The 12,290-nt window shown below is 41.4% G+C and overlaps 1 pseudogene; it reads left to right on the top strand.

The window, feature by feature from the left end:
- Nucleotides 1–11,041, top strand: part of LOC118649544 — a 32,173-nt pseudogene extending 21,132 nt beyond the window's left edge.
- Nucleotides 11,042–12,290: the final 1,249 nt, after the last annotated feature.

The following is a 12,290-nucleotide window of genomic DNA, read 5'->3' as shown; positions in this document are numbered from 1 at the left end:
GGCACACCAAAATATGTATTTTTTTTTTTACTGATCTGACAAAAAATTAGGTATAATTTTAATTTATTCACGCCAGGCTATTGTTGTGTTGGCTGTTGTCATTTTTTTTTTTTATTTGATGATGTAAGGAAAAAGAGATCAGTGCCCCTGACTAAATAGTCAGGTATTGCATGTTTTAAAATTTTTTGTAACACACCGGTTGAAAATCTCTGGTTTAGATGCATGGTGCTAAAGAAATTATAGATAGGTTGACACCAAGGTCTTTGGCCTGAGTTACTAGAAGGATATAGTTACTATAGGATTTGCAGTGATGACAAAAGTGCCAGAAGAACAAATTCAGTATAAAGATTAACAGTTCCTCCCGGCTGCCATGGCTCAGTGGTTGAGCGTCCAACTATGAACCAAGAGGTCATGGTTCAATTCCCAGTCAGGGCATATTCCCAGGTTGCAGGCTGGATCTCCAGTATGAAGGAGGCAGCAGATCAACAATTCTCATTCATCATTGATGTTTCTATCTCTCTTTTCCTCTCTGAAATCAATAAAAATTAAAAATTAACAGTTCCTTTTGGCATGCCGAATAGACATCCAAGCAGAAATGGCAAGTAGTACTTGGACATATGAGTCTGAAATTTAAGTGGTTGTCTAGGCTAGAGTTCTCACCAAGACATGGGTTTAAAACCAGAAGACTGGATGAAATCACTTTGGAAGTGAGTGTAGATGAAGAAGGTTCCTGATGATTGAACTATGAGAAGACTAACATGTAGAGGTCAGAAAAATGAGGAAGAACCAGAGAAGACTGAAAAGAATCAGCCAGAGGATAGGAGAACTTTATGATAAATATGTATATGTGTTCAAATGAAAATATAGGAAGGAAGGAAGGAAGGAAGGAAGGAAGGAAGGAAGGAAGGAAGGAAGGAAGGAAGGAAGGAAGGAAGGGAGGGAGGAAGGAAGGAAAGACTGCCAAGAAGGAAGGGAGGGAGGGAGGGAGGGAGGGAGGGAGGGAGGGAGGGAGGGAGGGGAGAAAGAAAGAAAGAAAGAAAGAAAGAAAGAAAGAAAGAAAGAAAGAAAGAAAGAAAGAAAGAAAGAAAGAAAGAAAGAAAGAAAGAAAGAGAAAGAGAGAGAGAGGAAGGAGAGAGAGAGGAAGGAAGGAAGGAAGGAAGGAAGGAAGGAAGGAAGGAAGGAAGGAAGGAAGGAAGGAAGGAATTGTAGGCATTTTTATTTGCTTGTTTGTGCTCTTCTAATTCATATTTCTTTTGTTTTGTTCTTCAAACTTCTTATAAAGAAAATTTTTGGAAATAAGAATTTGTATTATAAAATGAAAAAATACAAGTTTTAAATATTTAAAATACAGTAAGAGAGCAAGATTGGGACTTCTCTGGACTAGATGGAGGATTGTCTTAAACATGATAAAGTATACATTACATTCCTGAAAAGAACATGAATGCGAGAACTATGGACCCAGCTATTACGCCCTGGACCCCTTAAGCTCTGCTGTATGAGCCAATGAGGTTATGAAGAGCTAGACTGGCTTCTTGGAAAGAATGGCAAGCTGGAAGCCAGAAAGAAAAAATAAAAACAGAGAGAGAATGTAAAGTGATCTCTAGAGTAGAAGAGGCCAAGAGTGAAAAACCTCCAAAGGCCCTCCTAGACTCAGGATAAGAGAGACGGTTTACAGAGTGGAAGCGGCAGGAGGTAAGGGCAGACACTGACTGAACATGTAGGAGGTTGCCACACACTGGAGACCAGGAATGAGAGCCTGAAACCCCAAGAGGCTGAGAACAAAGCCTACACAGCAGAATACAAAGTCAAATTCCCAAGAAAAACTGTATTCTGACAGCATCATTAGAGCTCCAGGATCAAGCCATGACTGAAGTTACCCCTGGATTGTTCAGCTATCAGCTAATACATTTCCTTTTTGTATTACAGAAAGTTTGAGTTGGGTTTTCTATCATTTGCTGACACAAAAATCCTGACTGACAGGATAATGACATTAACATCTAAGTTGATACTCCCTAGCAATAGATTCTTTCAAGAAACTATTAGTTTTGAAGTAGGATGCCAAAGGTGACATTATAAAGTGAATAAAGCTAATTAACATTTATTTGACACTGAACCATATGTTAGACTGGGTTCCAAGTATTTTATAGATTTGATCTTCTTTAATTTCCCCAACAATGAGACAGGTGCTATTATTATCATTATTAAGTTCATTTTATAAGTGAAAAACCGGAATAGCTGAAGACACTTACCCAGCTTCCCACCGTTTAAATAACTGATGCAACATAGAAATTCTCTGCAAGTTCAGAGAAGAATGTATTCTTGAGTGACAGTTTCTAATGTCTCAGTCTTTGGTTGATTCTCAGCCTAATAATGCTTCCAGGTCATGTGACGTTATATTAGAAACAATACATTTTCATCTCCAGGCAACTTAGCTTTCTTCCCCAAAACATTGTATTTTGTTTAGAGTTTAGTAAATGGGAACAAAAAACCCCCTCCCATGTTTCACCCATGCCAACCAGACCCTGTAGTTAAAATTAAAAGTATGACATGAAGAATTTTTCCTTTTGATTTCTCAAAACCATTTGCTCTCAAGCTGACATCAAAAATGGGATGTTTCTTATGGTTTATAATAGAAAATCCATAGAAGGCATGTCTCTTCCTTTCACAAGTGCTTCTGTGAGACCACTGAGGCAGAAACCCTGGGTCCTGTGTAAGCACTAGGAGAACTCTCCAGAGAGACAAGGCATGCCTTCCACTCCTTCTGTTTAAATCCATTTTCTTTTCTCAGCTTTCTGAAAACCCTGACCTAAATTTCAACTTGCAACAAGATTGTGCATTTGCTCAGCTCTTAGTTTAAAATGTTTCACCAGAGACTCTACAAGGTCGATATGATGATGATGTTGAGTTTGAACTGTGGCTCATGGATGGTCAATTCAAGTCAGTGTGCTTTTATTAGCCTGGCTGAAAATGGCTTTTGTGTTTATGAATTTATTTTGCAAAGGCTCAGAAACTATACCACTTTACTTTAAGTTGCCTCAGGACACAGATGTGCATAAAACTTGTTAATTAAAATAGTAAACTACCTAGGTTGTAGATAAGGAGCTGGGAGCTATACTGATTATTAAACACTAGGGGCCCAGTGCACAAAAATTTGTGCACTCGGGGGAGAGGGGGGTTCCTCAGCCCGGCCTGTGCCCTCTCACAGTCTGGGACCCCTCGGGAGATAACGACATGCTGGCTTAGGCCTGCTCCCAGGTGGCAGAGGGCAGGCCCAATCCCTAGGTGCAGCCCCTGGTCGGGCTCAGAGCAGGGCAGATTGGAGAGCTGGGGCACCACCCCCTGTCATGCACAGAGCAGGGCGATTGGGAGGTTGCGATGCCACCCTCAGTCACGTTCAGGGTAGGGCCGATTGGGGGGTTGGGGCACCGTCCCCTGTCACACTCAAGGCAGGGTCGATGGGGAGGTTGCGGCACCACCCCCTGTCACGCACAGAGCAGGGCCAATCAGGGGGTTGGGGCGCTGCCCCCTGTCATGAACAGAGCAGAGCCAATAGGGAGGTTGTGGCCCCGCCCCCTGTCACACACAGAGCTGCAGGGCGATCAGGGGGTTTGGGCGCTGCCCCCTGTCACGCTGATCCCAGTGCCAGGAGGCCTCGCGGCTCCACTGATCCCAGTGCTGGGAGGCATATTACCCTTTTACTATATAGGGTAGAGGCCTGGTGCACGGGTAGGTGCCGGCTGGTTTGCTCTGAAGGGTGTCCTGGATCAGGGTGGGGGTCCCCACTGGGGTGCCTGGCCAGTCTGGGTGAGGGGATGATGGCTGTTTGCAGCTGGTCACACACCCTTCAGGGTGGGAGTCCCCACTGGGGTGCCTGACCAGTCTGGGTGAGGGGCTGAGGGCTGTTTTCAGGCTGGGGGTGACTGAAGCTCCCAACCGCTCCTTTTTTTCTTTCTTTTTTTTTTTTATTCTGGGCCAGCTTTAGCTTTGAGGCTTGGCTCCAGCTCTTAGGCTTCCACTGCTGAAAGTAGGTTTCTGGCCTTTGCTTACAATGTTGCAATCCTGCTGGCTGAAGCCCGGTGGAATAAAGCAGGTTTCTGGGGTTTTGTTTAGCTTCTATATTTGTTACATAGTTGCTTAGAGTTGCAGCTCAGAGGCCTGCAGCAGCAGGTGGGGAATGTTGGAGTCCTCCATCACTGAAGCAAGCAAGCCTCATGTTAGTTTCAACCTGCCTGGCTGCTGGCTGCCATCTTGGCTGGCAGTTAATTTGCATGTCATCCTGATTAGCCAATGGGAAGGGTAGCAGTTGTACACCAATTACCATGTTTCTCTTTTATTAGATAGGATAGGCTGCTAATAAATCAGGGTCTCCAAGCTGAGCTAGTTAGACTAAAAGTACAAATTTCTTAAATGTTTTACTGTGACTTCCTAAAGAAAATTTTGGAGGAGGTATGAAAAGTTAGGAAGAAATAGGAGCATATTACATAACCAGAGGTTCAAGCCATTTTCAAGCTGAAATCTATAGACTAATGTGGACTCTGTAGACAATAGAAGCAGTTAGTTTTTTTGAACCTATAGCCAGGGATAATATGGGATATATAAGTCTAAAGCTTGGTTGAGTGGTGTGCACTGTAGATATATATTTTTTTAACTTTTTAAATTGATTTTTAGAAAGAGAGGCAGGAAGAGGGAAAGAGAGAAAGAAACATCCATGAGAGAGAGAAATATCAGTCAGCTGCCTCCTGCATGCACCCTACTGGGGATCAAGCCTGCAACCCGGGCATGTGCCCTGACCAGGAATTGAACCAGCAACAACCTCTTCCTGTATGGGATCATGCTCAACCAACTGAGCCACATTGGCCAGGGCTGTAGAGGAAGAGGAAGAGGAAGAGGAAGAGGAAGAGAAGAGAAGGAAAGAACCTTGGAGTTAAGAAAACCAATGGAATCACCATAACAAAGATTCAGATCGTGCCTCTTCATATTAAATAAATTTAAAAAATAATTATTCAGATTCTCTAAAGCAACCTATTTATATTCAAAATGATGGCATTGGGTATAAGAGCATCTTTTTAATGTGAATAACTGAATTTAACTATTCTTTTTAAGGGATGCAGCTTAACTGAATTTAACTATTCTTCCAATTCGTTTGAATGTATTGATGATCATGCTAAGGTTCACAACAGGCAAAAGCTCAAGACATATCTCCTGTTCATGTTCTGAGTAAACAACACTAATTGCTGAATTTATTTGCTATATATTTTATTTTTCCAAATAAGCTTGAATCCTATCGGCCCAATTTTTCACACCAGAGATCCAAATTCAGTCACTGCCCCATTTGAAGTTAATAACTAACATTTAGTTCTTTGAATTAAAGTACAAAACGAATAAGAAATGGCCCTAGCTGCTTTGGTTCAGTGGATAGAGCATCAGCCTGGGGACTGAAGGGTCCCGGGTTCAATCCCAGCCAAGGGCACATGCCCAGGTTGTGGGCCCGATCCCCAGTAGGGAGCGTGCAGGAGGCAGCCAATCAATGATTCTCTCTCATCATTGATGTTTCTATCTCTCTCTCCCTCTCCCTTCCTCTCTGAAATCAATAAAAATATATTTTAAAAAAAGGATAAGAAATGAATTCTTAAACTTATTTTTACTTTTATTATTTTATATGTCAGTCAATGCTTTGTCTTATTTTTATAATGTTGATAAAACGGAAATCTATGTAAAAAAACACACACTGGTTGACTGTTTACTTAATGTTCTTTGGAAATTTATGTCTCTGTACATTTCTCTTTTTCTTTTTCTTCTTCAGCTAACATTCAATGACTTACAAATTACTGTTTTATATTCAAAGTTGCTCTTGATCTTTCTCCCATTTATCCCCACTGCTGCTACCATATTTTTAATATATTTTAATTGACGTATAACTCATAAACAAGAAAATGCTCAGGTTCTAAGTGTACAGTTTAGTGAGTGTTAATATATGTTAATCCCCAAATAATGTTCAACCAATCAACATACAGAAAATTTCCACTTCCTATATGATTACCTCATGATCCTTTCCAAATAATCTGACTCTCAGCCTCATTCTTGAAGCAACCATTGTTCTGATTTTCCTTGCTATAAATTAGCTTCACCTATTCTAGAACTTCAAACAAGTAAAATCATATAGTGTTTATTCAATTTTTTCTAATTTCTTTAATTTGGCTTAATGTTTTTGAGATTCACCCATTCTGCTAACATTAGATATTTGTTTCTTTATATTGCTAAATAGTGTTCCATTGTATGAATATACCACAATTTTGTTTATCCATTTCCTGTTGATAGACCCTTGGGTTATTTTAATTTGGAGTTATAAACTGCTATGTGCATTTTTGTGCAAGTCTTTTTGTGAACATGTATTTTCCTTCTCTTGGGTAAATATATAGGAGTGAAACTGCTTGTCCATGACATCATTGCTAACCTAAACTAGAGAAAATCTCTCCCCTAAAGGATATCCCTATTTCATTTATCTCCTTCTACCTTGTGGTAGACAGAATAATGGCCTCATAAAGATAACCATGTCCTAATCTCTGGAAACCTTGAATATGTTACCTTAGGTGGCAAAAGGCACTTTGCAAGTGTGATTAAGTTAAGGATTTTGAGATGAAAATATCCTGAATTATCCAGGTGGGCCCTGGATAAAATAGGAGGAAAGAGAGAGAGGGAGAGAATGGAGGAGAGGGGAGGAAAGGGGAAGGGAGGGCAGGGGAGGGGAGGGGAAATATTTGAAGATGCTATGATGTTACACTGCCAGCTTTGAAGACAGGATGACAGAGGGGCCCTGAGTCAACTAGTGCAAGCAGCCTCTAGAAACTGGAAAAGGCAAGGGAACCAATTTTCCCTTAGAACCTCCAGATGGAGCACAGTCCTGCCAGCACTTTGCTTTTAGGGCTCCTGATCTCCAGAACTGTATATTGTGTTATTTTAAACTACTGAGTTTATGGCAATCTGTTATAGCTGTAAAAACAAAAACAAAACAATCACATCTTCAAAAACTACCTATTCATTCTGCCATTAGAAAGATAATTTTGACTTGAATATTGAATTTTCTTATTACCTTGCCAAAATTTTTTCTCCAGGTTTAAATAAAAATGCTAGCATATTACATAAAGCTCCTTAGTCTCATCCCCTACCTGGCTACCCAGTCTCGCTAAGAATACTTTGCTTCCTATTTAGCAATCTGTTCTTGATTTCCCAACACTCCATACTCTTTCCTGTGACTTCTGCCCCAAGGCTTTCCCCCCTAATGACTTAGCAAGCAAATCTCTACTCATCCTTAATGTCTTAAATCTATCATTACCTTTACTGCAAAGCCTTCCCTGACGTCTTTAGTCAGGATGCAGACCCTCTCTTTGAAGATCCCATAAAAACTGTATTGTGACATTTGCATAGTATATTACACATTTTCCATTGAATATCTGCCTCCAACTAATCTGTGAGCTTCTCAAGGCTCTCTCTTGGTATACTCCCCTTCCCTGGTAAACATTAAGTACGCAATCAGAGCTACTGAATAAATGAATGAATATATAATTTAATATTCTTTTAATTATAATTAAAATTTTCCAGTTAATACTTACATACACTTTTATCATCTTAAATCCTGCCAATATTCTCATTTATCATTTTGTGTCTAATACATCCTACATACTTAAAGACAATTATTATTCCAGTATTAATAATTAATAAAATGCTAACAAAAGAAAATTCTCTCATTCTGAAAAAAAAAATTTAAGTATTTTGGACCATAAGTTTAAAATTTTAAAAAGGCACTTAAAGGAAAAATACACCAATTATAATTGTTTTCCTAGTAGTCTTACACATACCTATTTTGTGTCATGATATACAAGCTTCTGAGGTTCACTCTATAATCATGCATGCATACCTTGGGGGGTTGCATTGAATTAAGGGCACTTTCAGTTCTAATAGTAATTTTGAGTTCATGAATGATTCCTTACTTGGAGTCAATAAAATCTATATGGTCCCAAAGTTGACATGATAAAGCTCTTCTGCCTCGAATAAAGTTCAGAGCCACGCCCCCTCCTCAAGGTTGGCTTGAGAAGTGCCATCTGTGAGGCGTGGGCTCATGGACCTCTTGTTCACTACACAGGTAGTGCCAAAGCACAGTGCCCGAACCTCAGATACTTGCTGATTTAATAAATGAAAAAAATTCTATAAGATGCTTTGGAGCTAGATTGGAGAGAGAATTCTAAGGTTGTTACTTGGCTCAAATTCACAGTGGACATAATAATTAAAATAATCATTTTTAGGTCTTTCCTACCCCCTATAAACCTTTCTAAAAAGGATTTTCTCCCTGGCGATCACCACCAACCTTCTATTATTTTTCTATTTCCTGCATTGTATGAAAATCCCAGTGAAGTTCATTAATTTTACTCACAGTGAATAGCCTCTTTCCATCTTTGCCTGCAAATCCGACTGAGATGCTGACTTCCTGCTTATTTTAAAATACAGATTACAAAAAAATATTGCAAGAAAGGGAAATGAATCAAGGAGAGTAACAAAGGGAAGTCTGTGCTCTTGTGTTGCCAATCCCAACCCCATGTCACTTGAGCCAAACACAGAGGCTTATTTGGTCCTTCCGCCCCCTCCGCTTGCACACTCCAATTGCCCGCAGACCTCGGCAGTATAAAGAGGGTCCAGTTGTTCCAAAGTTCTCTCCCTCCATCTGCGGATCTCAACTGTGTGTTACATAACCTCTCTCACCAATTTCTCTCAGAGCCAGTCCTACTCACTCTGTTTTGTGCCTTATCTGTTGCCAGAGTGCTGATATCTCTCTGCAATGGGCTTCCTCTGAGAACGCTGACTGACTGGAAAGAAGCTAGAATGACACCAGGAAACTGGACCCCAAAACACTTCTGTCACAGAGAGCAGCAGAGTCTTCCTGGTGGCCCTTGACAACAGAGACCTACAGAGTATGGACAGAACTACAGTTCCCATGCTGCTATGCCATCTGAAACTGTCCACACCAAGTGTCTGAAATGCCCACACACGGAGTTCTGTTTTGTTTTTAATAGTCCCATGCTGCATATCTCAGTGCAGGAGACTTCCTTATACTCTGCCCTCCTTGTGGCACATATTAGTACAAAATGATACCTTCTGTTTAAAATGGAAATTCTTTTTAGTTCTCATGTGTTATTAATGGATGCACTTGGAAGATATTGTACAAATAATTTATCAGAGTGTGTATCCAAAAAAAAAAAAGAAATTGCACCTGGCTTATAAATTTTAATTAGCACCCAAATGAGCATCTGATTATGGGTGAGTTTCTGCTAAGTCACCTGTTCCAGGCCATGCTTGGCTTGGCAAAGAGGCTCTGATATCTTAATAGCAGAAGGTATTGGCGGTATTAGTTTAGCCTCAGCCTCCATGGCAATCCCTTAATAACACAACACAGCACAGCAGCATATGTACTCCCTCACTGATAAACGGCTTTACCTGCAGGCAACTTAATAAATAACACAGGATGAAGGTGATGATTATTAAAATCGATTAAACAAATGCTGATGCCATCCACAGCTCCAGCAATGACTGAGCGTCCCCATGGGCCCCTCAGAACACGCTAGAGACACCACTCCCAATCCTCCAAGTTTGTTCCCAATAATGAGGAAAGGAAGAAAAGTTCCTCCTGACTTTTTCCACAGGGTTAGGGTTTTATGGGTTGTAATAAAAACAAAACAAAATCTGTTTCCTTCTTTGTATGTTAAAAAATCGTTCTTATAATAGAGAGAATTTCCTAGGTCCACTTTCCCATTTAAATCCTCCCAGTCCAATATAACTTTTGAGTAACAGACTCCAAAAGTCATGTGCTTGCCAAATGTGCCTACCTCTAGGTGCCACTTAATCAGCTTCTCAGATCCTGGAATCTTCACTCTCCTGCCCCAGTTCCTCATTTATCCTCTTTGGGATCTAGAAGCCAAAAGTAGACGCAGAGCCAGATCTTGCTATAAAGACTTCCTCACCTTTTCTAAAAATCTGGAAAAGGCTCACCTGTGAAGAATGTGTTTACAGAGAAAACAATTAATTGTCCCTTCCCTACTCAGGCTCTTTCCATCCCCACCCCCCCCCCCTGCCAAAACACCCTCTCTTTTTGGCTCCACCCTTCTCTCCCAACCAGATCTGCAACTGACTAAGCTGGATGAGCCCAAGACTGCCCCAAGCAGATTCCTCAGTCCTTCCAATCCATAACCTGCTCCCAGCTCTCCTCCCTGATAAACCCAACCTAACAGGCTTCTAGCTTCTCCCAGTTAAAAATATATATGCTTTTCCTGATCAGCTCCATCCCTTACAACTTCTCCGGGGGTGACCCTCTTAAAATAGAAATTAGATCATTCTTTTGTTTAAAACCAATAGCTTTCAAGTGCATCTACAATAAAATACAAACTCATTCCCACAGGCTACATTAAAAGGTTCTCTCCCACGCTCCCCTCTGCAAATGGGCTCTGTGGCCTGGCCAGTGTGCTCAGTGGTTGAGTATGGACCCCATGCACCAAGGGTTGCCTGCTCAAATCCCAGCAGGGGGTGTGCAGTTGTCTTTCTCCTGGAAGTTTCTATCTCTCACTCTCCCTATTAACAAAAATTAATAAAAACTTTTTTTTTAAATGGGCCCTGTGGCCTAGCACCTCTGTTCCCCCCACCTGTGATCACACCCGCAAGTGGTTGCCCCCGAGGTTTCCACCAGTCCACAAGCCAGTGCCTCACTCCTGGTCACCTGGGACTACTCCCTGTGCCGCCTGGGTTCCACTGACAGTGACAGCTCCTGTGGAAGTGCCGCGTACCCTGGGGAAGCCATTCCCCACCACCAAGGCCAGGCAGCGTCAGTGGTGGGCAAGCTTCTTTTTTGGGAAATCCATGCCACAGTGCTGGAGTCCCCCGAGCACTCGGAATCTCCCAGGCCTCCAGCAGCACAATCACCTGTGACCTGGCTCGGGAAGCCACAGGGAAGCAGCCTGGCGGCCAGCCCTGCAAAGCCACTGCCGGGCCTCCATGCTGAGGGGCCACCACCAGAGGCACTAGGTTCTCTGAGCGCCTCCCTTCCCCCTCCTCACCTCACCCCATAGACTAGGCGAGCAGAAGCAGTTGGGTTCTTTTATCAAAACAGCAAACACCAAAATGGGAGTTGAGAGAGCCCCGCTCTTTACTACCCAAGCCACCTGGGAGCCTTCCTGACATCCCATAACCCTGTGCCTTGCACCAAGTGGAAAATAAACCACAAGCAGCCAGAATAAAAAAAAAAAGAAGAAGAAGAAGAAAAAAAAAGGAGCTCCCCTCCCTATCACTTGAACCGATAACTCTCTAGCTTACACACACACCCTCTTACATGACTTGCTACCTCCATCTTTCAGATCTCAGCTCCTCAACATCACTAGTGAGTACGCAGAATAACTACCACCCAAAGGTGTGTTACCTCCTAAGCCCTGGAACCTGTGAATGTTGTTACATGGCAACGAAGACCACAGATAGATTAAGGTTGCTAATCATCTGATTTAAAATTAGGAGAGTATCCTGTTGTTCCCAATGTAATCACAAGTTCTTAAAGTGGAAGATGAATCTATGACTGCAGAAGAGAGAGCCAGAGATAGAAAGAAAGTAAAAACAGGGCCAGGTCCCAAGGAATGTGGTTGCCTGGAAGCTAAAAAAAAAAAAAAAGGGGGGGGGGGGTAAGGAAAGTGATTCGCTCAGAAAGCCTCCAGAAGGAATGCAGCCCGGCTACTGCACCTTGATTTTATCTGAGACCCATTTTATACTTCTGAACAACTGAACTCCAAGATAAGTGTGTGTCATTTTAATTAAATCACTTAGTTTGTGGTAATCTGTTACAGCAGCAATAAGAAACTTATACATACATCTTCTCTGATTCCCACTAATACATACGCCCCCTCCTGATATTTGCCAGATTTATTCAACCAATATTTTATTTTTGCAGCTCCTGTGTTCAACTGTGGTTTTTGCTCCTGTAGCTATACCCCGTGAACAAAATAGACATAAATCTCTTCCCTCATTATGCTTACCATCTAATAGATAAACCCCATATTCATTTATTTATTTTTCATCAGAACTTGGGATTTTTAATGTAATATTTCACAAATTGGGTTTTTGTTTGGAGAAATTTTTTTGCTTGACTCTCCATGAGAGACATCGTTTCTACATAGCTCATCATTATGCAAATTCAATAATGTCTGACACATAATGTGTTCAATAAATATTTATTGAATTAATAAGTGAGTGACAATACATATTCC

Source organism: Myotis myotis, unplaced genomic scaffold (genome assembly GCF_014108235.1).
Source record: "Myotis myotis isolate mMyoMyo1 unplaced genomic scaffold, mMyoMyo1.p scaffold_m19_p_1, whole genome shotgun sequence".
Classification (NCBI taxonomy): domain Eukaryota; kingdom Metazoa; phylum Chordata; class Mammalia; order Chiroptera; family Vespertilionidae; genus Myotis; species Myotis myotis.
This window is presented reverse-complemented; position numbering and strand designations above follow the sequence as displayed.